The sequence below is a fragment of the Paramormyrops kingsleyae genome, chromosome 9, assembly GCF_048594095.1.
Source record: "Paramormyrops kingsleyae isolate MSU_618 chromosome 9, PKINGS_0.4, whole genome shotgun sequence".
In the NCBI taxonomy this organism is placed as follows: Eukaryota; Metazoa; Chordata; class Actinopteri; order Osteoglossiformes; family Mormyridae; genus Paramormyrops; species Paramormyrops kingsleyae.
Genome location: NC_132805.1, coordinates 36,239,102 through 36,253,357, shown reverse-complemented (window position 1 = coordinate 36,253,357; position 14,256 = coordinate 36,239,102). Strand labels below are relative to the sequence as shown.

The following is a 14,256-nucleotide window of genomic DNA, read 5'->3' as shown; positions in this document are numbered from 1 at the left end:
CACAGCTGTGCATGACAATCACATCTGTATGGAACCACAGCTGTGCAGGATGACCACGTCTGCATGGAACCACAGCTGTGAAGGACAATCACATCTGCATGGAACCACGGCTGTGCAGGATGACCACATCTGCATGGAACCACAGCTGTGCAGGACAATCACATCTGCATGGAACCACGGCTGTGCAGGATGACCACGCCTGCATGGAACCACGGCTGTGCAGGATGACCACGCCTGCATAGAACCACGGCTGTGCAAGACGACCAGCACCCCAGCAGGTACCTTGTAGATTTTGGATTGTTGATTTTTAGGGCTTGGATACGTTGCTGCAGGATTTATGGAATAGATGTAGGTGGTCAGTCCAGCAGTTCAGCTATTCCTTGGGAAGGCGGTCTAGTCAGATAGGCTTAGCTGTCAGTTTTGTATATATATTGATACATTTTTTGATCCCCATGGGAAATTCTCCAGACCCCCCCCTGCTTGCTCTCTTTAGGCACAAATCCCTTGATGTCTGTTGACATTCACAGTCCTGTAGGCTGGACTTACCAGGCAACATGTTGTTGCTGTTCTAATTGGAAAAATACTCTACATATCATTAATACAGCAAATGATAAATGATACAGCGATTTTAAAAATATCCTGTACGTCAGCTATTAACCACTCAGCGTTAGACACTGTGATGCTGTCATGCTCGAGAGGGACAGCGAGCATCATCGGAGTGCAGCATGAGGTGTCACGCATGCCTTCATTAACCCCGCAAACCATGAGGTTAGCGTCTCACAGGAATTCTGGCAGTGACTCGGTTCGTGACACAGACGTGAGGATGAGGCATCAGCATGAATGCGACACGGGCTTCCAGCACGGCTTCAGCTGTGATGCGTAAATGGGGCGTACACCAGTGGCCAAAATTGTGGAAACACCATAGCATTTTTTTGCACTTTAAAAATACGGATATTGGTGGAATTGTTTATAAGCAATCAAAGAATGTTACAAATATCATGTATTGGATGATTAAATAAGTAACTGGAGCAACGGTCCCATAAAATTCTACAAGCTACATTGGAAATGTTTCTGCAATTTTGGCCACTTGTGCATTTCCTGTCTGCTTGGTGTATCTGGGCTATTTATGGTTGGCCAGTGGGTTGTGAGACCCTCACATCTCCAAGGTTCTGGGTTTGAGTCCCACCTCTAGTCCTGCCGGGGTGGAGTCTGCATGGTCTTCCCGGGGTTCCTGCCACCAAATAGGTGAATGTGGACAAAAAATAGATGGAAGAGCAAGAAAATGCATAAAGGAAGCGATTCAGGCTTCCAGCTGTATGTAAAAACATGCTGAGATTGCACACCCCAGTGAGGTGGGTGGGGGGGGGACGCCATCTTGAAGTCCATTGTGTAGCTAACCCTCCCGTTCATCAGCCTCCTCGACTCAGCCGCCTGATGCTGGAGGAATGTTTGTGTTTCTTCGTGCTCTGCTTGTACGCCATTAAAACAGCCCCCAGGAGGGATGTGGATGTCCACCAGTGAGGCAGTGCAATACGCATCTCACTGCATTGCTGACGATCCAGTGCTTTAAAGGTACATATGAAGCAACTACTAATGTGATTCATTTCAAGCCTATTGTGATGCAGTGCGATTTGTCAGAATTTGTTTCAACACAATGCAGTTTGATACGATATGATGCCATGCAAGTCGGTGAGGTACAGATAGACAGAAGGTTAGAAAATAACAAATACTAAATACTGCCCTGGGACTATATACACTCAGCAAGGCTGAGCTCCATGTTCCTGGGCCAGTTTGTACATAATTTTGTGTCAGACCCAGTGTGCTGTGGGCTGGGGCAGCTGGGGGGGGCAGAGAGCGCTGGGAGAGGGAGGGGGTTTATCCACCCATAATGTTTGAAGCAGCATCTGCTCCCACCTGATTTAATTAATAAGCCATGCAATATGGCCTGATCTCCAGAGCAGTGTGAAAGCTGTGTGGTTTCTTCAGAAAGTAATACCTCTTACACAAACATTCACGCCAGCGTGTCAGAGCAGACGTGTGGTGCTTGCTGAGCAGTGATCACATGAGGAAGAAGGCCGGTCCTGTAAGTGATGTACTTTATAGGGAAGATTGACTCGGCATTCTACATCCTGAAGAGGGATGCAGACGGTGTCACTTTGTCGCGCTAGAGATGTGCCTAGAATGTGACTGTATGAGCAGCGACCGAAGCAGCGACATCATTCTTCTGAGAAGACCCTGCAGAAGGTTAAACTTCACCAGCTTCTAAAGGGATAGTAAGTATGTTGGTGCCCAGAGGTGCTTTGTACACATCCGGAGAGCCAGTATACACCCACTAATAATTAATGTTTGCATAATTACTCATTAATATTATCTAATACATATATATTATGAAATACATATAGCTGTTCGTTCTTCAATGACAAATTTAAATTGGGTGTATTAATTTAATCATCATGATCCTGATAAGCTGTATAGAGCAGGAACAGTTAAATGGAGGCTTTTATTCAACTAACTTCCAGGAAACGATTATTTTCCCCATTTTATCATCATGTGTGTTTTTCTTTAAATACTTAAAAATGAAATGTAACACATCATAATATATGAAAGAAACTATAAGGAGTCTTCAACAAGAGTCTTTGAATATTCACAAAAGCAATTCTTTCCCTTAATAACAGCTTCACAAAAAACATGTTTGGTCAACAGATTCCAGCAAATCCTGGTCTTTCCAGCAGGAATTCGCAGAGATGCAGAGGAGCGAAGCACAAACAGGTTCCAGGTCCTGCTCTTTGGCTGGACCACAAGGAAAGCAGGAAAAAAGTTTTAAACACTCATACTTAAGGTACAAACATCCACCAATTCATTCTCTTCCAACCTATTTTTCTGGACAGATTTGCAAGATGATGCAAAGTTAATATTCTAAAATGAATCTAAAAAGAAATCACTGTAATCATACTTACTACATCCACATTACTCTTTGAAAGCTGCAGTAATCTGTATCACTGTAATCACACTTACTACATCCACATTACTCTTTGAAAGCTGCAGTAATCTGTATCACTGTAATTACTCTTACTACATCGACATTACTCTCTGAAAACTGCAGTAATCTGTATCACTGTAATCACACTTACTACATCCACATTACTCTTTGAAAACTGCAGTAATCTGTATCACTGTAATGACTCTTACTACATCCACATTACTCTTTGAAAGCTGCAGTAATCTGTATCACTGTAATGACTCTTACTACATCCACATTACTCTTTGAAAGCTGCAGTAATCTGTATCACTGTAATGACTCTTACTACATCCACATTACTCTTTGAAAGCTGCAGTAATCTGTATCACTGTAATGACTCTTACTACATCCACATTACTCTTTGAAAGCTGCAGTAATCTGTATCACTGTAATGACTCTTACTACATCCACATTACTCTTTGAAAGCCGCAGTAATCTGTATCACTGTAATGACTCTTACTACATCCACATTACTCTTTGAAAGCTGCAGTAATCTGTATCACTGTAATGACTCTTACTACATCCACATTACTCTTTGAAAGCCGCAGTAATCATCTGTATCACTGCATGCTTTTTCTTTGGGATTTTAATTTGGAAGGTTGCTGAACTTGGGAACAGACACCTGAAGAATGAGGTCACACCCCAGCCACCTGCTGCCACCGAAATGGGCCGGTCCACCTGTCACTTAATTATGGGCAAACCGTCCTCTCTGATACACAGGGGGGGTCTAAGGTGGCAGGGCAGAGTGAGTCACAAGAAACTGAACAGGTTTATGCTGCTAACTTAGTACTGATGTCAGAATCTGTATGGCAAATACGGGGTTTTCATTGAGTTTATAAAAAGATTAATTACTATTCAATATTATTTAAATGCATTTCTTCATAATGTCTTTTGGACTAGGGTCCTATAATTAATTTATAAACTGGACAGAGTTAGATATTCCTGAATACGATGAGTCTAAGGTGAGTTGGATTTACGCATAATGTAAGAATTTTCTTAATTGCTGTTTAATGTGGTATCAGACCGATAGGGTGAAAACGATAATGAGAGGAGTTTAATTAGCAGATCGAACAGGATCCTTTAAGAACTTCTTCATTTGCACATATGAAGAACGCTGACACTTATATCTGAGCACAGAATGGGCAGGATAAAACCATAAAATGAGCCTTTCAGTTAAGTACGTCCATCCATCCATCCATCCATCCATCCATCCATATACACTTATCTAGTTCAGGGTTGTGGGAACCTGGGGGAGGCCTATCCCAGAAGGCAAAGGGGAGGGGGCACCCTGGAGGGGGGGCAGTCCATTGCAGGACCTCGAACCTTAGTCTCCAGTGGCATAAGCCCCAGTGCAGGATCTTTTTGGGGGACCCCCCCGTCGTTTGTTCTTTAACTCATAAAATTGTGATATTTGTTATTTTAATAGTACATGGTGAGCTAGAAATGGGATATACCTGTTATTATCTCAAAGGATGGCTGACGGAGATTCCTGTATATCAAACTGAGGTCTATCAAGCTGAGTTACCAGTTATTGTTAAAATCCATCTTTAGGACACACAATGAGAGAAAAAAAGTTTGTCCCAGTAACTTGTGTGAAACTTCTGAGGACGTGGATTTTTCGGGGAGGGGAGGGGTGGGGGGGGGGTCAAGCAGGGGTTGGATGTAAAGTGGGGAGCAATGAACTGGCTCTCTGGGTCTTGCTTGTTTAATTTACGCTGCAAATTGACAATTTGTATGTTGTATGGTTCAGCATCATTCCCCCACTCCATCTCTCCTGTGGATCTGTTCACACTTTCGCACATAATCACTCAAACTCTCACCGGGCATCACCCTGCAAAGTGATCGGTTATCGTGCGACTATGCAATAGTAAAGCAATTATACATCTGAACGCTGATACTTTATCGCGGTTATTGTATTAGCTGTACTGTAATTGAATGACAGGGCCCATTACACAAACAAACAGGCACATAATTCAATTAAAACCATTGATAACAGTCGTGCTTTTAACAAAAAAGAAAAGTGATTTCTCAAAAGAAGAGAAAAAAAAACAGAAGTGCCCCCAAGAGAAGGTGAAAGTTGGAGATCAGAGGGTCAGAAGGCCACCTGACTTTGTTACGCTCTTAATAAATACATTTCATTTGTCCAGTTCTACTTCAGGTCAAAGGTCAAGAGTGAAAACCTAGGGAGAGACATGGCTGCAGTAACAGCTCCATGAATCATCTGCTATAGACACCACCTGCCAAAGGCATGTACAGGCTTCGGTGAAACTGCACAAATGTTCCCGCCTCAACTTCAATGGCAGCTCTACAGCAGTTAAGGTCACAGCCTGGGAACATGCGGGGACCACAAGGTTAAAGTCTGGGAGCACACTGACGGCGGTGGTGATCAAGCGATGAAGATTACGGGGTGAGGATCTCAAACTCCAAGTGGTCAGAAATGAGAATGGACGAATCCCTAGTCTGCATACTTGTAATTCAGCTGGGGAAAAAATACACTTCACTGTAATGTCAGTGTGGTTGTGAAAAGTTGCCCATCTGGAACCTGCACGCAGAGCTGGGTCATCGTCTGATCTGAGGTTTAGAACCGGCAATCGGACGTTTAAAATGTCATGGTGCGTGTGATTTGTAAAAGAGAACATTTGCAGAGCAGTAACATGTCAGACTTGACATTTTATCTCCGCATAGCATTAATTTGCAAAATGAACCTTTGTGAATTAGGCTCATTTGTGGATTTTTTTTTTTGCCAGAGATTAAATTAGTAGAAAAACCACTCAGCACTGGTCAACCAATAAGGCAAAACAGGCAGCCACTTAGGACGCCATCTTCTGAGGGGTCGCTGGGATGCCATCTTCTGAGGGGGCGCTGGGACGCCATCTTCTGAGGGTGCGCTGACTTAGCACACAGTTAAACAATATTGCATATACAATGAAGATTGTTATGTTGAAAGTAGTGCCATGTTTCCCATATGAATATTTCCTGGGGGAAATGCAACCTTTGTCAAACACCCTGTGGAAGTTCCATGGAAACAGAAGTTTTACTGGAGTAGATCGGAGTAAGTACCCTCTTCAAGCCCACAACGGTAAAACCCTTCAAAAGCTTAACGCAGGTATGAGCTCAGATCTCTAACCACAAGTTGAGATGCTGCATTTTCCCCTGTATGTCACTGTTAAGTTTTGCTCAGTTAGTTGGACGACCCTGCTGTGCTGCTCAGGTGACACCCTAGACTCCATTGAAGGCTCACGTATCACTAATTAGGCTGACTAGACTGATTTGTATCAGAACCATGAGCTTGAAAAAATGTAATTACAGTTTTGGCCTGTGCCGTATCCAGGCGGCTAAACAACAACAACAACAAATTTATTTTTGTATAGCGCATTATCACAACATTACATTGTCCCAAAGCGCTTTACAGCATCCCCACCCAAAGCCCCCAGTGAGTAAGCCATAGGCGACAGTGGCAAGGAAAAACTCCCTAGAAGGAAGAAACCTTGGGAGGGACCAGACTCAAAGGGGGAGCCCATCCTCCAGGGGCCGGCAGGGAGAGTCAAATACAGTGTAGTCTGAAACACAAACGCAGAGTAGGGGGGAGATGACAAGCCGGTGCCAACACTTCCTCCAATCGCCAGGCAGCCAGAAGGCAGGGAGCGGGTCGTACAAGGAAGATGACACTGGCAGAACGGCGAGCTGGATGCACGGTCGTCATTGGCAGTGGCGACGTCACATGTTGCAGGGTGTGCTGGACATCTTGATAGATTGAAGGCTCCAGGTAGCACCACCCAGGAGAAGGTGGTGGAAATAAATGCAATTAGTCAAAGTAAGGGAGACTATAGGCAGTGCTAAAAGTTAGATGAGTGCAATATGAAGTGCAATGCTCCGGCAGATATGGCTATGGCAGCATAAGTAGGAGGGAGAGGCAGGTGGGAATGCAGGCATGGGGAGTCCCTGAAATGTCAGCACTCCAATCCCACAAGCAATTGTGAAGCTAGAGTGACAGCACTGTCAATTCAGTTTATCCAAAGCCAATGGCACCGATCCCCACCCAGCTCTACACCTCACACTATAGGTTTAACTGGGAGTGAGAAGCTAGCTAGAACTAGTGTCCCTATAAGCTAAACTAAAAAGGTGTGTTTTTAGTCTAGACTTGAACATTGAAAGTGAGCCTGAAACCCGCACATCCGGTGGAAGACCGTTCCACAGCTGAGGAGCTCTATAGGAGAAAGCTCTGCAGCCTGCCGTAGATCTTTCTACCCTAGGTACTAACAGATATCCCGCACCTTGAGATCGAAGCAAGCGTGGGGGATTGTATGTGGTCAGCAGATTATTAAGGTAGTCTGGTGCAAGGCCATTCAGTGCTTTATAGGTTAACAGCAGTATTTTATAGTCAATCCGAGACTTAACTGGTAACCAATGAAGGGAGGATAAGACTGGTGTGATGTGATCAAATTTTTTAGTGTTTGTGAGAACCCTGGCTGCTGCATTTTGTACCAGCTGAAGTTTATTTAAGGAACCAGACGGGCAACCAGAAAAAAGGTTAATGATCTATAATTAGGCTGCAACACGGATGTGTATGCTTCAATGACGTTGACGCGTGTGTTTATCCCTGCTCATTTGTTCAGTGTTGATGCTCTTTCTTGTAATCGCAACCATCGTCTCTTATTGGTTATGATATTCTGTCAAGTTTCCAGCGGTGTGAATCGAAAGAGGTGGGAATACAGTGGATTTTAATACATTTCCTTTTGCTTATCCACCAAAAGAATTCAGCTTCAGCAGCATGACTAATACTCTCTCCTCTCCAATGCCCCTTCAACCCAACCAAGGTTTCATAAGGAAACCCACACATACGAACAGTGACAGGGATGAGCACAGAAGTACACAAGTCTTGGGTCAGCGCCCCCTAGAGGTGAGATTTATTAGGAACGAGCCTCAGAATCCAATAAGAGGGGGGCTAAGGAAGTGGATTCAGGCAGCCCTAGGCTGGCACAGGGTGTTTCCCAATATGCCTACTTGACTGTACTCGTGTTCTCGCGTACCCGTTTTATGTCATCTTCCATTGCCAAAGACCAGTTCCAATACTAAGGACAGAAGTACAGGGGACGGTAAAAATCCCTGGATGTCGTTTCTGCTCCGCCTCAAATATCAAGGATACATCGGTTGCATCCTTGCTAAACAAGAGCAATCCCCTGATTCATTGCGCCCGAAATTCCTTCTTTGGAAGCAAGTAAGCAAGATTGCTCTTGCCAAGACCACAAGTGCGATCTTTGTGTTCTTGGTATTGAGAAACACCCATTGTTTTCTGGAAGGGTTCCCCTAGAAAGGAGGGGACCACACCCACAGAGCCGGGCACCTTTATTCCTTCTCAGTTTCATCTAGGAGAGCGAGAGACAACAGGAAGTGCTGTAGAGAGACAGCGAGCAGATTTTTGGAAACGTTCAACAGTCAGGTTGCCCCAGCCAGGGTTTAAGCAGCAGTCCTGCACTTTTCTCCATCATAGTGCCAGAGCTGCTTGCTTCTTCTCCCTGAAGCCACGGAGAAAGTGAAGCCAGCTGGGGTGATTACTGCTGTCCAGGCGGGTGGAATTACCGCTGCCACTCCTTCTGGGTGCTTCATTGTCGGTGCACAACATGGGTGCTGAAGTTTTGACAGGTGGTTACTATCCAGGGTGCTGAAGGAAGAGAGCGGGCAGCTGTCGAGCGGGCAGAGCGGGCAGAGCGGTGGACCATGGCCCCCAGAAATGGCGACACACCTAAACCACATTGCTGGATGTATAAAATCCACATACACTGCAAAACACAGTAAATCATTAGCCCTGTAACTGTAGGGTGACTGTCTAACTGCCTTATCTTCTGCCCATCGTCTTCGCTCATAGCACTCCCCGCAGTTTCATTGTTCTGGGTTGGGATTCTGTCCGGGCTCCATGTACCCAGAATTCTGTCTTTTTGGGGGCTTCCTCGCTCAGAGATAAGCTCATGTGACCTACGATTCATTCTGTGACATTCGGTGACTTTTCACTGAGTGAGGATGCAGGAGGCTACAATATCCGTGCCACACGTGCCTTTCATACTTTATATTTTGAATTTCATGCAATAAATCACATTCAGATAGATGCAGTTTAACACAGCAAAAACCGTATCTTCCTTATTTTGATTTTACAGGTTTAGTTTGTTGTTTGTATTCAAGCCCATTTTCATTTGATCTCCCAAAGTGACACAAACACCAACTTCAGAGGGCTGAACCCAGAGAAGTGCTCACTCACCCCATTGTTTTATGATGGCCAGCGTTTCTCGATCACAATGGCCACTTTGATCTATTCAACGTGACTATATGGCAGGATCAAGGTTATGGTGATTGAGCTGCTATCCACAAGCCTCCGTGAATTTAAAAATCCACTCTTGCTTTGTGATCAGTGTCAATTCAGCAATAAGGCTCTAATGATTAAGGGCACTCCAAGGAGCCACACTGAAAACAAGGAAGTTTCCTTTTTGTCACCACTGCATTTATTGCTGAGCAGCCATGAGCACAGAGCTAATGTTGTGGCACATGGCTATAAAAGCCCAGCTGAACTAACCTTTCACATCTCATCCGTCAATGGCCTTTGAAGAGGTGCCTTATTCTTTCAGTTACTGGAAGAGAATTGGCTACTTCTACAAATAAAAGCCCAGAGAATCAGAGGGCTTTTGGTGATTAGGGTGTGGTGAATGACTTTTATCTTGGCATATATTTTGGCTTTACAGTGATCCCCCGCTATATCGTGGTTCAGCTGTCGCGCCCCCGGTATATCGCGGTTCAGCTATCGCGCCGCCGCTATATCGTGGATTTTTCCCCAATGCATCACAGTTCTCTGCGTATCACATACCATGCTTGTGGTCCGATGTTGTGAGCAAACTTTTTGTCAATTATGTTACTCATATCCTTAGCCCGGCATCCACATATCATATGTGTTTACAAAATGTGTTTTAATAAGTTTGCATGTGTTTAAAGCGTGTGGGAGGGGTAATTTAAAGCTTAAACTATATAAACAAAAAATGTTTATTTATATGGTCTTTCTAAATCGTGGATTTTCACCTATCGCTGATGGGTCTGGGACGTAACTTCCACGATAGGGGGGTGATCGTCGTATTGATTTATGGATTTTGGTTTCAGTTGGTGTTTTATACAAACATGATGTCTTAGGACTTTATGTATTTTGAGTCACTTTTTGTTTACATTTAAAATTTCTGTTTTCACCTTTATAGGAGTAAATGCCACTTTTCGTTGTGTGTTTTCCTCCTGTGTTTGGTTAGATGGGGACTTAGGGAGTGAATTATACCCTTCATTCCATTTATTTTATGTTGGTTCGTTAGCTCACTTATCTTGTTAGTGAACAGTGTTTTGTTTGTAGCTTTGTTCATACATAAGGTCATGTGACCAGAGCAAATACAGCCAATAGCCATTTAGGCAGCAGTTTCATAAAATCATTGCATGAAATCACTGAAGTGCTTTATGTGGAGGGGAGGAGTACCAGGGTTTCTGATGCCTGGACTCACTGCAGGGAAGGTACTCTGTCATGCCTCTCGTTCTGTACATCCTCTTCATCCTCCTCTTCCTCCCTGCCATCATCTGTGGTTTCTGTGCGCGTCACAGAGCTTCATTTCACTGTTAGGCATTTTGACTTAAAGACTTACTATTTATTTAGGCACTTTAGCTTAATGTCTTATCTATTTGGTTCCACTCCTGGTATCTGTTCCAGCAACTCAAGGAATCTAGGTTTGTGAGAACCTGGGAGATGTCCAGATCTTTAACCATTTTTCCAGCAGAAGCAAACACTGCCACCATTGACCTGGGACAATGCAATCGATTATGCTGCTGGCTCCAAATCCCGTCAGGCCTCAGAAAAGTGACTGAAGCTTCCGAGTGTTCCAATACTGGCCGGAGGTTGTATTGAGGCCTTGTGCCTTTTCTTTGTGCAAGTAATCCTTCCATCTCAAACTATAGCATTACTCAAGGTGCACAATAGCATCTGATTGGATCCACAGCACTTAATCTCCCAGATGATTTCCGTGTAATACAGCTGACTCATTCTCAGCTGAATCTGTTCGGCGTAAGGAGAGAACTCATTGCTCAGCTTACAACAAAGAAAAGTGGGATGAGAAAATGGAAGCAGGCCAAACAGAAGTGTGAAGAAGGAAAGGTGTTTTTTTTTTTTTAAAGTAATGCCATGCCCACGTTCTCTAAAAAATGAGCTTGATTGTGTTTCAGGGAAACAATCCTCTTCAATCAGGGGCACTTGATCAAAGAAGGCATTCTGTAGACAGTGATTATTTCTGAAATAGGTTTGTTTAATGTCACAGAACGAATGAAATGTTTTTTGTGGAAATACTTTATTACATCAGAGCTGAATTCACGAATGCTAGGTCCCTATTTTGAATGCCTACTCAAATGACAGTGATAGTGATAGTGCTTTGTAAAAATGAATCGGCAAAATAGTTTTTTAAAATAATTATTTTATGTGACATTTTTATATTATAAATTTCCTTGCAGGAATACATTCCATACATTGTCTCTTCATCACAGCATGATGGAGATCAGATCATCACTTTCAAAACAGTCTATATTATATACTATACTACAGTAAATAGTATACTATATACTATACTACAGTAAATAGTATACTAAATACTATACTACAGTAAATAGTATACTATATACTATACTACAGTAAATAGTATACTATATACTATATACTACTGTGCAGAATATAGAGTGGAAATTTTTTAAATACGAATGAATGGCTTAAATAAGTATTTCAGAACCAGGGTGAGCCCACGTGGGGTAGAACAGGAAGTAAAGCAACGTGGTCTTTGCAAAAAGCATTTTTCTACTAATGGGCTCCGCCCCTTGTTAGGATTGTTAGGCCAATCAAATATGGCACCGCCTCCTAAGTTCATGTGGACTATGACTTATTTAACAACCTGTGCTCTGACTTGTCTCACAGTCCCAAACATCTGGTGATTTATGTCTTACCCTTAAATCAACCAGTCTCAGTGCTTGCATAGTCAATATCAATTTAACAGGCCGGGAAGCAGTAATATTCCTTTTGAGAAGGTGCAGGAATCTGGGTGCTTTATGAAAAACAGCAAATACTGGCCTCCGTTACATTTTCTACGCCAGAAAGATTCTTGATCTCTGCTGACTTGCCTGATACTCTTTTTCTTTCCATTTGTTTCCTCCTTAAATGCTTGTGCAGGTTCGCTATTTCAAACTCAACCCAACTCAGATTTTGGACACAAATCAGGTCTTTTCAATGTGGCCACAGCAGAGGTTCCTTTTGGAAACTGAGGTCCTGGATCTCATGATACTTCTGTGCTTGGAAGGTCTTGAATGCCATACAATCTCAAAATGCATTCTGGGAAATTCTGAAGATGAAGTCAGTGTCAGACGTCACCTGGTTCGATACAGAAACTCTGTTCGTTGCATGAGGGAATTAAAAGTCCTCAGACTGCAACAATACAGCAGTACTGAGTGGGTAGGACTTGCCGTCATATATAGAGGCACAAGGGACATTCGTCTTTAAATGCTTAGAGCTGGGACTGAAGGCGGGCCAAAGTTGAGCCAGTTGTATCCCCTCAAAAAGTCACATGACACGTTGATGTTACATATATCCAAGAAACGACATCATACAGTTGGCAGTAGTTGTCACCCTGCATCACTTAACATATAGATTTAAAGGCCTCAAGGTTAAAACTAGTGACATTAACATACTTTATAAAATGGCTGTTTTTAAATGGACTCTTCTGTCAGTTATAGTTAATGGCATTAATTTATAGCATCAGGTTTTTTTACCCTCTGCAGTGATTGTTCCAGATTTGACTCTTTAACAAAGGAAATGCCAGGTGTTGACACCAAACGGCAGGATGGGTATGGACGACACAGATGAGGAGCAGGCGGTTTCCTGATGCGTCGGAGTGTCCCCTCGCAGTTCCTGTCATCTCCACGTCTGTCGTAGGGAGTGTCACGTTGGACAGTGATGTGATCTAAGTCTGTCGCGGCGGCAGTCAGGGGTCCGGAAGCCGAGAACTATTATCAGGGACTTAAAACAACCTCCTCAAAATATTAGCTTTTTTTTTTTTTGTTTAATAACATAAAGACACTCGGTGCTTTTTTTTTTGCACGGTGTGCAGAACCAGTCAAGCGGACTACACTTAATTTATGAAATTGCCACATTTGTAAGAGAAAATGAAATGAAGAAACTGGATGAGAAAAACACTAAATGTAGCAAAAGGCTAAGGACGAGACTCGGTTGGTGGTGTGGTCGACACCCACGGGCCGTGACAAGCTTCCTGGAGAGACCCATCTGTCTTCTGGCCCCCTTTAGTGAACCATCAAACATTCTCACCTCTAACGAGGCTGGATCATAAATGACATAAACATTCATCTCACGGATGTTGTTGAACGCCATCAATAATGATGCTTAATTTCTGTGTTTATAGGACAGAGAGAGACATCAGGCTCCACCCTGGAGGTAACACTTATCTGGCTATTTTTAGCCCAAACTGGTGGCGTACTTAGAAAATCAGTGGTTTTCATGTGTTCCACTTGGCAAACATTCGCCTCACATTCCATTCCTGTTTTTTCATAAAGGGGGGGGGGGATAAGTGGGGGTGGTGGGGGTCATTCATATGTTTTTCCTGGAGAAAATCTTGCCACATTACTGAAACAGATACTTATCAATTTATGTCTTCCATTGATGTTTGTTTACCTCTCCTGACAGGCAGAAGCATAACGTAAGTAAACATAAAGCGCTTGGACCTGCCTTGTGTCTCACGAGTGGAGAGAGGTTAATGGTTGTGTATTTCCAAACTTTGATCAATTCTGGTTCACCTTATCTGGTACCAGACTAGACTTTGCATATCTTTGAATTAATTAAAGCTCCATTAATACATGCTTCGTTAAGAGCTGTCCCATTGTTCCGTTTGAAATCCCAAAGCCCTTTTGTTCTTTAAATGCCAAACACTTAAACAGTTGCTGTCATGGTTGTTGTTTTTTTTTTTGTTTGACTGGCCTTTTTTGCAGCAGGTCAGACAGTAAATTAAGAGGAAGCGAGACAGATGCCAGACAAGATCATGGAAGGTGACAGTGCCTCAGCTTGTGGAGGATATTCTAAGATCATCGTCAGAGGGAGATGGTCATCTGGCCGTAAGATCTCTGGACTTATCTCACGGACACACGCTGGGCTGCGCTCACATCGGTTCTGCGCACTT

The 14,256-nt window shown here is 43.4% G+C and overlaps 2 long non-coding RNA genes across 2 annotated transcripts; both read left to right on the top strand.

Moving 5' to 3' along the window:
* The first annotated feature begins 1,874 nt into the window (after window positions 1-1,874).
* LOC111860642 (uncharacterized) lies at window positions 1,875-3,663 on the top strand. The gene is made up of 3 exons (XR_002842068.1): window positions 1,875-2,273; window positions 2,704-2,839; window positions 3,618-3,663. It is a non-coding gene; the product is annotated as an uncharacterized lncRNA (long non-coding RNA).
* Window positions 3,664-5,177: 1,514 nt separating this feature from the next.
* LOC111860641 (uncharacterized) lies at window positions 5,178-13,605 on the top strand. The gene is made up of 3 exons (XR_002842067.2): window positions 5,178-5,426; window positions 5,767-6,071; window positions 13,486-13,605. It is a non-coding gene; the product is annotated as an uncharacterized lncRNA (long non-coding RNA).
* Window positions 13,606-14,256: the final 651 nt, after the last annotated feature.